Consider the following 12,389-nt stretch of genomic DNA (forward strand, 5'->3'; position numbering starts at 1 on the left):
CCACATTTCGGATTTTGCAGGGGTGTCTGGGTACTAAATTTTGGGGCGATTTGCCTAAATCGTACCTCTGCGGATTCCCACAGGTGTCCTCTTTTCGGAAATGCATGGGGTTCCCTGTTTTCCTTGGTGGCTTGGTCACCCGACGCCCATATCTGTATAGTGTTCTGGTCGGCAGAGGGTCTGAAATTCCGGTCTCAAAACAGACTTGGGGTTACTTGTGTTTTAGGCTTTCCCCTTGGTGCCCAGGTAGGTGTACCCACACATGTGAGGTACCGTTTTCATTGGGACACCTGTGGGAACGCGGGACGGTAGGCCATGTGTTGTTGGGGGTGTGTTTCGATGGGTAAGCCGAGCGAAATGTGCGGAAAATGCATTTTTTTCCCACATTTCGGAATTTGCTATGGCGTCTGGGTACTAAATTATGGGGCGATTTGCCCAAATCGTACATCTGCGGATTCCCATGGGTGTCTTCTTTTCGGAAATGCATGGGGTTCCCTGTTTTCCTTGGTGGCTTGGACATCTGAGGCCCATATCTGTATGGTGTGCCGGTCGGCAGAGACTCTGAAATTCCAGCATGAAAACAGACTTGGGGTTACTTGTGTTTTAGGCTTTCCCCTTGGCGCCCAGGTAGGTGCACCCACACATGTCAGGTACCCATTTCATCGGGAAACCTGTGGGAAAGCGTGACGGTAGGCCATGTGTTGTTGGGGGTGTTTTCGATGGGTGAGCCGAGCGAAATGTGCGGAAAATGAATTATTTTTCCCACATTTTGGACTTTGCAGGGGTGTCTGGGTACTAAATTCTGGGGCGATTTGCCCAAATCGTACCGCTGCGGATTCCCACCGGTGTCCTCTTTTCAAAAATGCATGGGGTTCCCTGTTTTCCTTGGTGGCTTGGACACCTGAAACTCATATCTGTATGTTGTGCCGGTCGGCAGAGAGTCTGAAATTCCGGTCTGAAAACAGACTTGGGGTTACTTGTGTTTTAGGCTTTCCCCTTGGCGCCCAGATAGGTGCACCCACACATGTGAGGTACCGTTTTCATCAAGACACCTGTGGGAATGCGGGACGGTAGGCTATGTGTTGTTGGGGGCATGTTTCGATGGGTGAGCCGAGCAAAATGTGCAGAAACTGCGTTTTTTTCCCACATTTCGGACTTTGCGGGGGGGTCTGGGTACTAAATTCTGGGGTGATCTGCCCAAATCGTAGCTCTGCGGATTCCCACGTGTGTCCTCTTTTCTCGGAAATACATGGGGTTCCCTGTTTTCCTTGGTGGCTTGGACATCCGAGGCCCATATCTGTATGGTGCGGCGGTCGGCACAGAGTCTGAAATTCCGGTCTGAAAACAGACTTGGGGTTACTTGTGTTTTAGGCTTTCCCCTTGGCGCCCAGGTAGGTGCACCAACACATGTCAGGTACCGTTTTCATCGGGAAACCTGTGGGAATGCGGGACAGTAGGCCATGTGTTGGTGGGGGTATGTTTCGATGGGTGAGCCGAGCAAAATGTGCGGAAAATGAATTATTTTTCCCACATTTTGGACTTTGCAGGGGTGTCTGGGTACTAAATTCTGGGGCGATTTGCCCAAATCGTACCGCTGCGGATTCCCACCGGTGTCCTCTTTTCAAAAATGCATGGGGTTCCCTGTTTTCCTTGGTGGCTTGGACACCTGAAACTCATATCTGTATGGTGTGCCGGTCGGCAGAGAGTCTGAAATTCCGGTCTGAAAACAGACTTGGGGTTACTTGTGTTTTAGGCTTTCCCCTTGGCACCCAGATAGGTGCACCCACACATGTGAGGTACCGTTTTCATCAAGACACCTGTGGGAACGCGGGACGGTAGGCTATGTGTTGTTGGGGGCATGTTTCGATGGGTGAGCCGAGCAAAATGTGCAGAAACTGCGTTTTTTTCCCACATTTCGGACTTTGCGGGGGGGTCTGGGTACTAAATTCTGGGGTGATCTGCCCAAATCGTAGCTCTGCGGATTCCCACGTGTGTCCTCTTTTCTCAGAAATACATGGGGTTCCCTGTTTTCCTTGGTGGCTTGGACATCCGAGGCCCATATCTGTATGGTGCGGCGGTCGGCACAGAGTCTGAAATTCCGGTCTGAAAACAGACTTGGGGTTACTTGTGTTTTAGGCTTTCCCCTTGGCGCCCAGGTAGGTGCACCAACACATGTCAGGTACCGTTTTCATCGGGAAACCTGTGGGAATGCGGGACAGTAGGCCATGTGTTGGTGGGGGTATGTTTCGATGGGTGAGCCGAGCAAAATGTGCGGAAAATTAATTTTTTTTCCCACATTTTGGACTTTGCAGGGGTGTCTGGGTACTAAATTCTGGGGAGATATGCCCAAATCGTACCTCTGCGGATTCCCACGGTTGTCCTCTTTTCGGAAATGCATGGGGTTCCCTGTTTTCCTTGGTCGCTTGGACACCCGAGGCCCATATCTGTATGGTGTGCCGGTCGGCAGAGAGTCTGAAATTCCGGTCTGAAAATAGACTTGGGGTTACTTGTGTTTTAGGCTTTCCCCTTGGCGCCCAGGTAGGTGTACCCACAAATGTGAGGTACCGTTTTCATCGGGACACCTGTGGGAACGCGGGACGGTAGGCCATGGTTTGTTGGGTGCGTGTTTCGAAGGGTGAGCCGAGCGAAATAAGCGGAAAATGCATTTTTTTCCCACATTTTGGAATTTGCTGGGGTGTCTGGGTCCAAATTTCTGGGGCGATTTGCCCAAATCCTACCTCTGAGGATTCCCACGGGTATCCTCTTTTCAGAAATGCATGGGGTTCCCTGTTTTCCTTGGTGCCTTGGCCCATATCTGTATGGTGTGCCGGTCGGCAGAGAGTCTGAAATTCCGGTCTGAAAACAGACTTGGGGTTACTTGTGTTTTAGGCTTTCCCCTTGGCGCCCAGGTAGGTGCACCCACACATGTGAGGTACCGTTTTCATCGGGACACCTGTGGAAATGCGGGACGGTAGGCCATGTGTTTATAGGGACGTTTTGATGGGTGAGCCGAGCGAAATGTGCGGAAAATGTTTTTTTTTTCCCACATTTCGGACTTTACAGGGCTGTCTGGGTAATAAATATTGGGGCGATTTTCCCAAATCGTACCTCTGCAGATTCCCACAGGTGTCTTCTTTTCGGAAATGCATGGGGTTCCCTGTTTTCCTTGGTGGCTTGAACACCCGAGGCCCATATCTGTGTGGTGTGCCGGTCGGCAGAGTGTCTGTAATTCCAGTCTGAATACAGACTTGGGGTTACTTGTGTTTTAGGCTTTTACCTTGGCGCCCAGGTAGGTGCACCCACACATGTGAGGTACTGTTTTCATCGGGACACCTGTGGGAATGTGGGACGGTAGGCCATGTGTTGTTGAGGGCGTGTTTCGATAGGTGAGCCGAGCGAAATGTGCGGAAATGCATTTTTTTTTCCCACATTTCGGACTTTGCAGGGGTGTCTGGGTACTACATTCTGGGGCGATTTGCCCAAATCGTATCTCTGCGGATTCCCACGGGTGTCCTCTTTTCGGAAATGCATGGGGTTCCCTGTTTTCCTTGGTGGCTTGGCCCATATCTGTATGTATGCCGGTCGGCAGAGAGTCTGAAATTCCGGTCTGAAAACATACTTGGGTTACTTGTGTTTTAGGCTTTCCCCTTGGCGGCCAGGTAGATGCACCCACACATGTGAGGTACTGTTTTCATCGGGACACCTGTGGGAACGCGGGACGGTAGTCCCTGTGTTGTTTGGTACGTGTTTCGATGGGTGAGCCGAGCGAACTGTGCGGCAAATGATTTTCTTTTCCCACATTTCGGACTTTGCGGGGGTGTCTGGGTACTAAATTCTGGGGCGATTTGCCCAAATCGTACCTCTGCGGATTCCCACGGATGTCCTCATTTTGGAAATGCATGGGGTTCCCTGTTTTCCTTGGTGGCTTGGACACCCGAGGCCCATATCTCTATGGTGTGCCGGTCGGCAGAGAGTCTGAAATTCCGGTCTGGGGAGCCATCAGTCGTCGGTAGATTCTGGGTTCCCCTGATTGTGATCCTTATTGGTTTATCCTCAAGAGGCAATGCCACACTGTCCTCAGTCAGTGGAAGGGCCATCATTGGAGCCTTTATTATTGGGGCTGTTGGCCTCCATTCTTGCTCCGCGGGGGAATCGGATCTTTCAGTGCACGGCAGGTACACCCACACGAAGTAGACAGTGTAGAGAGACTGCAGGGCTCAGCTCTGGTAACTCCTTAGACTCAGCACCGACTCTGCGCCCGCTCTACGGGGGAATTGGATCTTTCAGTGCACGCAGTGCACGCAGGTACGCCAACACGAAGTAGACAGTGTAGAGAGACTGCAGGGCTCAGCTCCGTTAACTCCTTAGACTCAGCACTGACTCCGCGACCGCTTCGCGGGGGAATCAGATCTTTCAGTGCACGCAGTGCACGCAGGTACGCCCACACGAAGTAGACAGTGTAGAGAGACTGCAGGGCTCAGCTCCGGTAACTCCTTTGACTCAGGACCGACTTCCTTTTCCACTCAACCTGTTCTTGAAAGCCAGGAAATTGGGGAATTCAGCACAGCAAACCATTTGTTCCTCGTCTCTTACAATGAAAAAACCACAGGCTACTGTATACATCAGTTTATTGGCATTTTTTGAAAAACCCCAAAATGTTCCCCCTTTTTGGTGATTTTCTCTCACCCCCCTACAGAAACCTAGCATTCCTGGGTGGCGTTACAACCGCCTAAATGTGGGGAAAAAAGGAGCCAAATTTGGCCGATATATCTCAAAAAAGTTACAAGCCATTGAATGGCCACATACCGAAATCACCAAAAAAGGCCCTGGCACTGTGGAGAAATACCCATGGCACTTAAAGGGTTAATGTCCTTGGTCACAATTTGCACCATTTTTATGTTCCTCAAAAATGTCCTCGCTCCTTTTAATTTGTTATTTTTTTTGCCAGGCAAGTTTTTGTTTTTTTTGGGTCGATTTCAGAGTTCTGGATTTTATTTCAGACAACTTCGTCCCAATCTGAGGCCCACCACCACAAATGGGAAATACATTGGACTTCTCAGCTGTCTGGATTGTAGGGCCCGTGCTTTTCTCAGGACTTATATGTAGTAGGGTATTAGATGCTGTTGCTACTTCATCATTGATACAAAGTTGCTGCTTGAGTGCTCTGGCCTGTTCAAACGCAGTGTTGAAGGAAATATCAACAATGTTGTCACTCTCAGATGAGTCACTGATCATTTGTCCTTGTGTGTTTAATGATGGAATTTCCACAAACGTGGGAGACCTGCACACCGACTCAGTTGATCCAGCTTCCACAGGAGTAGTGATTCGGTCATGCTGGTCTATAACTGGAGTTGCTTTTTCCAAGAGGGAACTAGCTCCAACACTCTGCTCTCCAGTAGGATCTTGATAAGTGGACTGTTGATTCGCCTTTGGGCGCTCAAGAAAGGGCAGGTTCTGATCCTTTATTGTGGCTCTGATAGAGGTTCGTCACCTTGCGATTTTCCTGATAATCCTATACCCTCGTGTTTAAATAGTGAAAGTGCCTCACTTGTCACTTCCGCAAAGAGTTTTTGATCTATGGCGCCATTTTTCCTTTGATCACACAGCGATTTGTAAGTCACATCTAACCTCTTGATCCCGTCATTGTGGTCATTGAATGACTGACCACATATTTGTTCCAGGTGGCCCACTTTGGTGTTCAATAGAGCCATCAGTGTTGTGAGGTCTTTGCTCGATTCGTTTAGATTTTCGTGTAGTTTCATGAAAGGGGCCAAAGAGATCGCCAATGAGGAAATTATAGTGGCTTAAAGCTCAGTTGGTGACACTGACTCCTTTGCCTCTGAGCCAAACGCTCCTATGCGTGGACACTCTTCCACGCCTAATTTTCGAAATGGGCGCTCTGTGAATGAAGAGTCAGAAGAGTCGCCCGTATCCGATTCAGTGTAGCTAGAAGGATGTAAATTTTGTCTAGACTGTTTAGTCTCCTTTGTCTCCACTCTTTTCGAAATGCTTGACCTTTTTCGGGAGTTCAGCTGGTTGAAAGATAGATCGTATACAGAGGCGTCACTTAAGGCATGACCCGATGGCTTCATTCGTTTGTAGCTTACATTGGACCATATGTCTTCATTTGATTAAGTCAACTGTACATTGTGATGCTTCAAAGAAGTTGTTTGCATTAGGTCAGAATGCAACGTTGTTTCTTTTTTAAATTTGCTGATACAAGCTTTGTTCATTGAAATCAGACTAAGCAGCACGTTGTTTGCAACATCTAATGAGTCACGACGCTCGTCTCTCTTTGTGTCCGGCCTTGAGACCTCATACTGAGGTAGAGTAGCAACCACATCTGAGTCAGCTGACTCTACCGGTGTCAGGTGTGGCAAGCAGAATACCTCGTCATTGTGGACAGCTTCAGACAACCCATCTAGGTTACAGACCGGCGAACTTGCCAGATTGTTCACAGGACTTGCCAAATGAGTCGTCAGTTCCACAATGGCATTCAAAGATGCCGAAATCCCTTCAGACACATTCATATTGCAGATGACATGTATGGCTTGGCTCTCTGTAGTAGTCAAACCCCCCACGTTTTCCTTCTCATACACAAATGGCAAGCCCCAAACTTCAGTGAGAGAGACTCACACGAGACGAGAGACTGCTGCATAAGTCCCTCCCCACAGGAGAACCCCGCCCCCAGGCAAGACGAGGGTAACGGACCCTGGACATTACTCGCCTGCCGCTGCCGTACTCCGTAAGTCGACATCCTCTGCTCCGTTGCAAAGGGCTGACTTATTGTTTGCCATAGTGCCCCCTAATGTTGAGTTGGAAGCCGGTTGTTGCAATACTGTTTCATTACGCGGGTAACCAGTATCAACTAACTGTACCCGCCCCCGGAACGCTGCATGCATTCGACACGTCACGTGGTCTCCAAGGGTCGGGCAGGGGGTCGCAAGGAGTAACAGTTTGTAGGCTTGCCCGTGACATTGTGAGTGATAGTCATGTTCCTCAATCGTTTCACTACATGAGTAAAAGTGACTTACTTTACTAGGGCTAGGTCGTTGTACCGTTCCTCACCCCTCAAACCCTTCAGGACACTCACGTGTTTCTGCGCCCGTGTCCTCAATATGGGAGTAGCAACTGCCGACATCATAAGGCGTATGCTGTTCTCACACTGCCGGACACCCACTCGCCAAACAGCCTAACAGCAGGAAGCATAGCCCTTTCTCCACAGGGCTTATGCCACAAGGGCGCGCGAGGCGGCCTTTTATGGTCAGATGACCACACACCTTAAAGGCACAGGCACCTCATCTTTGTAGGTCTTTGGAGGCACACAGGAGAGTTCTTGCCAAGTCCACTCGCCACAGCCTAACAGCAGGAAGCACAGCCCTTTCTCCACAGGGCTTATGTCACAAGGGTGCACGAGGCGGGCTTTTATGGTCAGATGACCACACACCTTAAAGGCACAGGCACCTCGTCTTTGTAGGTCTTTGCAGGCACACATGAGAGTTCTTGCCAAGTCCACTAGCCACAGCCTAACAGCAGGAAGCACAGCCCTTTCTCCACAGGGCTTAGGCCACAAGGGCGCGCAAGGCGGGCTTTTATGGTCAGATGACCACACACCTTAAAGGCACATGCACCTCGTCTTTGTAGGTCTTTGCAGGCACATGCGTCATCCAGGATAATGAGTGGATGTCAGACATAAATGAGTACAATTTTAAAGTACAGTACATCCCTGGCGTAAAAAATGCTGTGGCCGATTGTTTATCACGTCTTCCCCAGGTAAGCAACGAGGGAGGCACATGCAAGGTAGAGCTTGATGAGTTTACTATGGTAGCAGGGATAATGCCTGTTGTTGATGAATTGATCTGGAACAGGGAATGCGCCAATGACGGGGCACTTACTAAGATTGGTACTGCTCTCAGGAATGGTGTTTTGGATGAGAATTTGAGAAAGCACTATGACCATGTATGGCATGAATTGTCTGAAGAGCCATGGACAGTTGCTAGGGGTCATAGACTAATACCTCCGGAGTCACTTAGGGGTAAGCTTGTTACATTAGCCCATGAGGGCCATTTAGGCAGATCAATGATGAAGAGAAGATTAAGAGGGTCTTATTGGTGGCCCAGGATGGATAGTCTTGTAAAGGAAGAGGTAAAAGAGTCTGCAGCATGCACGGTGAGTGACAAAAGTAAAGCTCCCACTCCCCAACCGGTATATCACGTGGAAGTCCCAGATGAAGTATGGGGAAAGGTTGCAATTGACATAATGGGAACCTTAGATGTACTGGGTGGAAATCTTAGATTCATTGTTGTCCTGTTGGACTACACTTCCAGGTGGGTTGAACCAATTTAGGACGGTTACTGCAGAAAAGGTGGTGGATTTCATGAGTAGTGTTTTTGATAGAGAAGGTGTGCCTTCAGGTATTGTTACAAATAATGGGGTGCAGTTCGTGTCTAATCACATGCAAGAATTCTTGAAGAACCTGGGCATAAGACATCATAGGGTTCCCCTATACAATCCTGCAGCCAATGGCCTCATGGAGAGGATGAACAGGTTTATCAAAGGTGCGATTCAACTCGCCATTGCCAACGGTCTGTCATGAGGGAAGGTAGTATCCAAAGCACTTAAAGCGTATAGGTATACCCCATTGACACTTACAGGTTACTCACCCTTTGAACTAATGCGTGGGAGAAAGCCTGGCACTAAAGTAAGAGTGCCTGCTTTGGGAGGAGGAACCCTTTTTGGGATAAACATGCAAGGTTTTGGACCGAGTGTGCAGCAAGCAGATGGTGCTCGAGGAGCGGCAGGCTGCGGGCAGGAAGGCGTTGGTGGTGGAGGTGGGTGACTGCGTGCAGATTAAAAACCCTAGAAGGGTTACTAAGGGGTGCAGTGTGTACATGCAACCCCGGATCGTGGTCAAGACAGGGAAGGGTTATGTCAAATTGGATGATGGTACTAGGTGGAGTAAGAGGCATGTGGTTGTTGTAGAGAAAGTGCAAGTCAAGGGAGAGAGCAAGAGCAATAAGGGAAGCTTGGTGGCTTCATCTCCTTCCAATTCCACTTATGATGATGATGTTTCTTCGTATGACTTAGTGCACCCCTGCATTGCAAGGAAAAGGGGTTCTGATATTGAAATGGTTGGTGCAAGTATGCGCATGGGAGGCAACAATGCTGTAATTTCTATACCTGGCGAGAATGCTGTTCCCCTTGCCAATGAATGCTCAAATGGTGTGGCATCTGGCTCTGTGATGTTCGAGAAGCAAGGTAACGAGTTACGTCAGAATCCCGTGTGGCAATTCGAGGACTATATTGTGGGATCTAGTAAGTAGTAGATCTTTGCCGGGTTTCTCCCTCCACTTTTCTTGTGTGTAAGTGAGCTGTAGTGAATGGGGTGCGTAGGCTTGAATGTTCCAGGGACTTTTGTTATTTGGAGAGGGGAAGGTGATGTATGGTGTAGTGTTACTTATTAATGTTACTTAATTATCTTATTTCATGTTCCTAGCCTCTAGTAGTGTCTTTACGTTTCTATAGTATCATACAGTTACCATTATTTATTACTATTACAACAAATGTTAAAGGAAGTATTATGGGGGGGAGAAGTGTTATGATGTAAGCTCTAGGCTTGCTCAGAATACTCGCACCTCTGTGTTCCATGAGGGACCATCTGCATAGTAGCTTGTAGTATCCTATGACATTGTCTCCTAGCTACGGCGTCCCTGCCAGCACGCGGGTTAGGAATGTTAGTGTTTGAAGTGGTGTTCGGTGTTCGGTACGAGAGAGGTTGAGACGGGTTGAGGGAGAGAGCGGAGATTGTGAGCAGCAGTGCAGGGCGCCGGAGACTCTCATAGTAAATAAACCATTTACTCTTCACGTTGTCTCCGAGGCATACTTCATTTTGGCGACGAGGCTTGCCGGCGTCCTGAGAACCCACGAAGCCGCAGGGGATCTCAAACCGAGAGCGGCCGCTCCGAGCCCTCGCAAAGCGAAGCGTGGAGTGAGCAATGTGTTGGGAGCCCTGCCCCTCATCAATTCAAAAGAAGACATATTTAAACTCCTTTTAACTGACATTCTTAAACTCCATAATTTCTCCATAAGTGCTTCATTCATAGGCATGTTGTTTCTTAAAGCCAATTCCACTGTCTCCACAACCATCCTGTTACATCTCTCAACTAATCCATTGGTTTGGGGATGGTACAACGCAGAAAACTTCCAAACAATTCCAGATGTTGTGGCAAACTCTTTAATTCCTTGCTTTTGAACTGAACCCCATTGTCACTAATAATGGTTTTGGGAAAACCTTCCCTCCTGAAAATGTGTTTAAGAAATTTGATAATTTCTCCAGAATCAACTTTTTTGACAGCTTTCAATTCCACCCAACTTGAATAATAATCAATCATAACAATTAAAAACCTTTTATCCCCTATAAGTCTTGCATAAGGTCCCACAATGTTGATGCCTAACTTCATCCACGGAGCCTCCCCTTTATCTATGACAACAGGTTCTGACTTGAAGCTCCTACAACCTTTATCACTGTTCTGGCAAGGTCAGCAGTTTCTGACAAATCTCTCAATTAAAAGATCCATACCTGGCCACCAGTATGCAGAACGTACATTAGTTTTAGTCCCTGTTATGCCAGGATGACCTTGATGTGCTTTCTCTATGAGCTCCTCATACAGAACCTTCGGAGGTATCAACTTACTCCCCCTCATAAAAAATCCTCCTCCACAGATAACTCATCCTACACTTCCCACCATTTCATAGACTCTCCATCAACCAATCTCTTTTCTGGCCAACCCAGCATTGTGAAATCTGCAATCTTCTGCAATGTTACCTCTAGAACAACAACCACTATATCCTCATTACCTTCTGGCTCCAAATCCGCATTCTTTAATGGTAGCTGTGATAAATAGTCTGCAACAACATTTCTTTTACCTGGTACATACCTTGTCACAAAATGATAATCCTGTAATTTAATGCTCAACCTAGCCAACCAAGGTGATGCTTTACACATACCCTTCACAGATAGCACTTCAATGAGTGGCTTGTGATCGGTTTGTATGATAAACTTCCAACCCCACAGATACTTTCTAAAATAGTTCACAGCCCATGAGCACGCCAATAGCTCTTTTTCAATAACAGAGTACCTGCTTTCTGTGTCTGAAATTGCTCTGGAGGCATAACAGATTGTTTTCTCTTTGCCACTTTCATCAATTTGGGAAAACACTGCTCCTAGCCCATGGCCACTAGCATCTACCGTAGCTTTGGTCAACCTGCCAAAAACATAACCACCCAATTCTTTACAATTACAAATTTGTCTCTTGATGAAATTTACAGCCTCATCACACTCATTACTCCATACAAATTTGACATCTTTTTTTAACAATTTCCTTAATGGTTCTGTAACATTTGCAAATTTCTCAACAAATTTGTTATAATATTCACAAAGTCCTAGAAATGACCTAAGCTCATCTTTATTACTAGGATTAGGAGATTCCCTGATCGCTTTCATAGCATCACTCGTCGGTTTATACCCTTTGCTATTGACTGTGTGCCCCAAATACTCAACTTCATCCATGCCAATCTTGCAATTATTCTTCTCAATTTTCAAACCCACGCTCTCCAATTTGAACAAAACATCTTTCAATCTCATGCCATGTTCCTCTCGGCCTTTGCCAAACACAATAATGTCATCTTGGTAAACAAATATTCCCTTCAATCCCTTCAGCACATGCTCCATGACCCTTTGAAACACTGCTGACGCTAGTCCAAACGGCATGCGCTTGTACCTATAGAGCCCATGTGGAGTAACAAAAGCTGTGATGTCTCTGCAGTCTTCCGTCAGAGATATTTGATGGTACGCACTAGAGAGATCCAGAGTAGAGAACACATTTGCACCACCCATACAATTTAGCATTTCTGAAATTATGGGAAGGGGAAAAATGTCAACACATTTACTTTTCACGTTGTCTCCGAGGCATACTTCATAGCTTTATCTTGTTTACTAATGTTCTGGATTCCATGTTCCATGTATTGTCAGCTGGTGGTTAAAGAAGAGTCCATCTTGGCTCAGGCTTCATTCATTAAAGGGATTCTCATCGCATATACTGTGTCATCTTTAATTGTTACACCCCTCCTTTCAGTAGGCTCTATATCATTCAACTCAGCAGCACAGCATCACCAGCAGCACAGCGTGCCTCCTTTCAGTAGGCTCTCTATATGTCCCAGCAGAAGCACAGCGTACCTGCTTTCAGCAGGCTCTATATCAGTCAACTCAGCAGCACAGCGTTCCCTCCTATCAGTAGGCTCTCTATCTGTCCCACCAGCAGTACAGCGGCCCTCCTTTCAGTAGGCTCTCTATCTGTCCCACCAGCAGCACAGCGTCCCTCCTTTCAGTA

The sequence above is a fragment of the Ambystoma mexicanum genome, chromosome 2q, assembly GCF_040938575.1.
Source record: "Ambystoma mexicanum isolate Mex_15411 chromosome 2q, UKY_AmexF1_1, whole genome shotgun sequence".
In the NCBI taxonomy this organism is placed as follows: Eukaryota; Metazoa; Chordata; class Amphibia; order Caudata; family Ambystomatidae; genus Ambystoma; species Ambystoma mexicanum.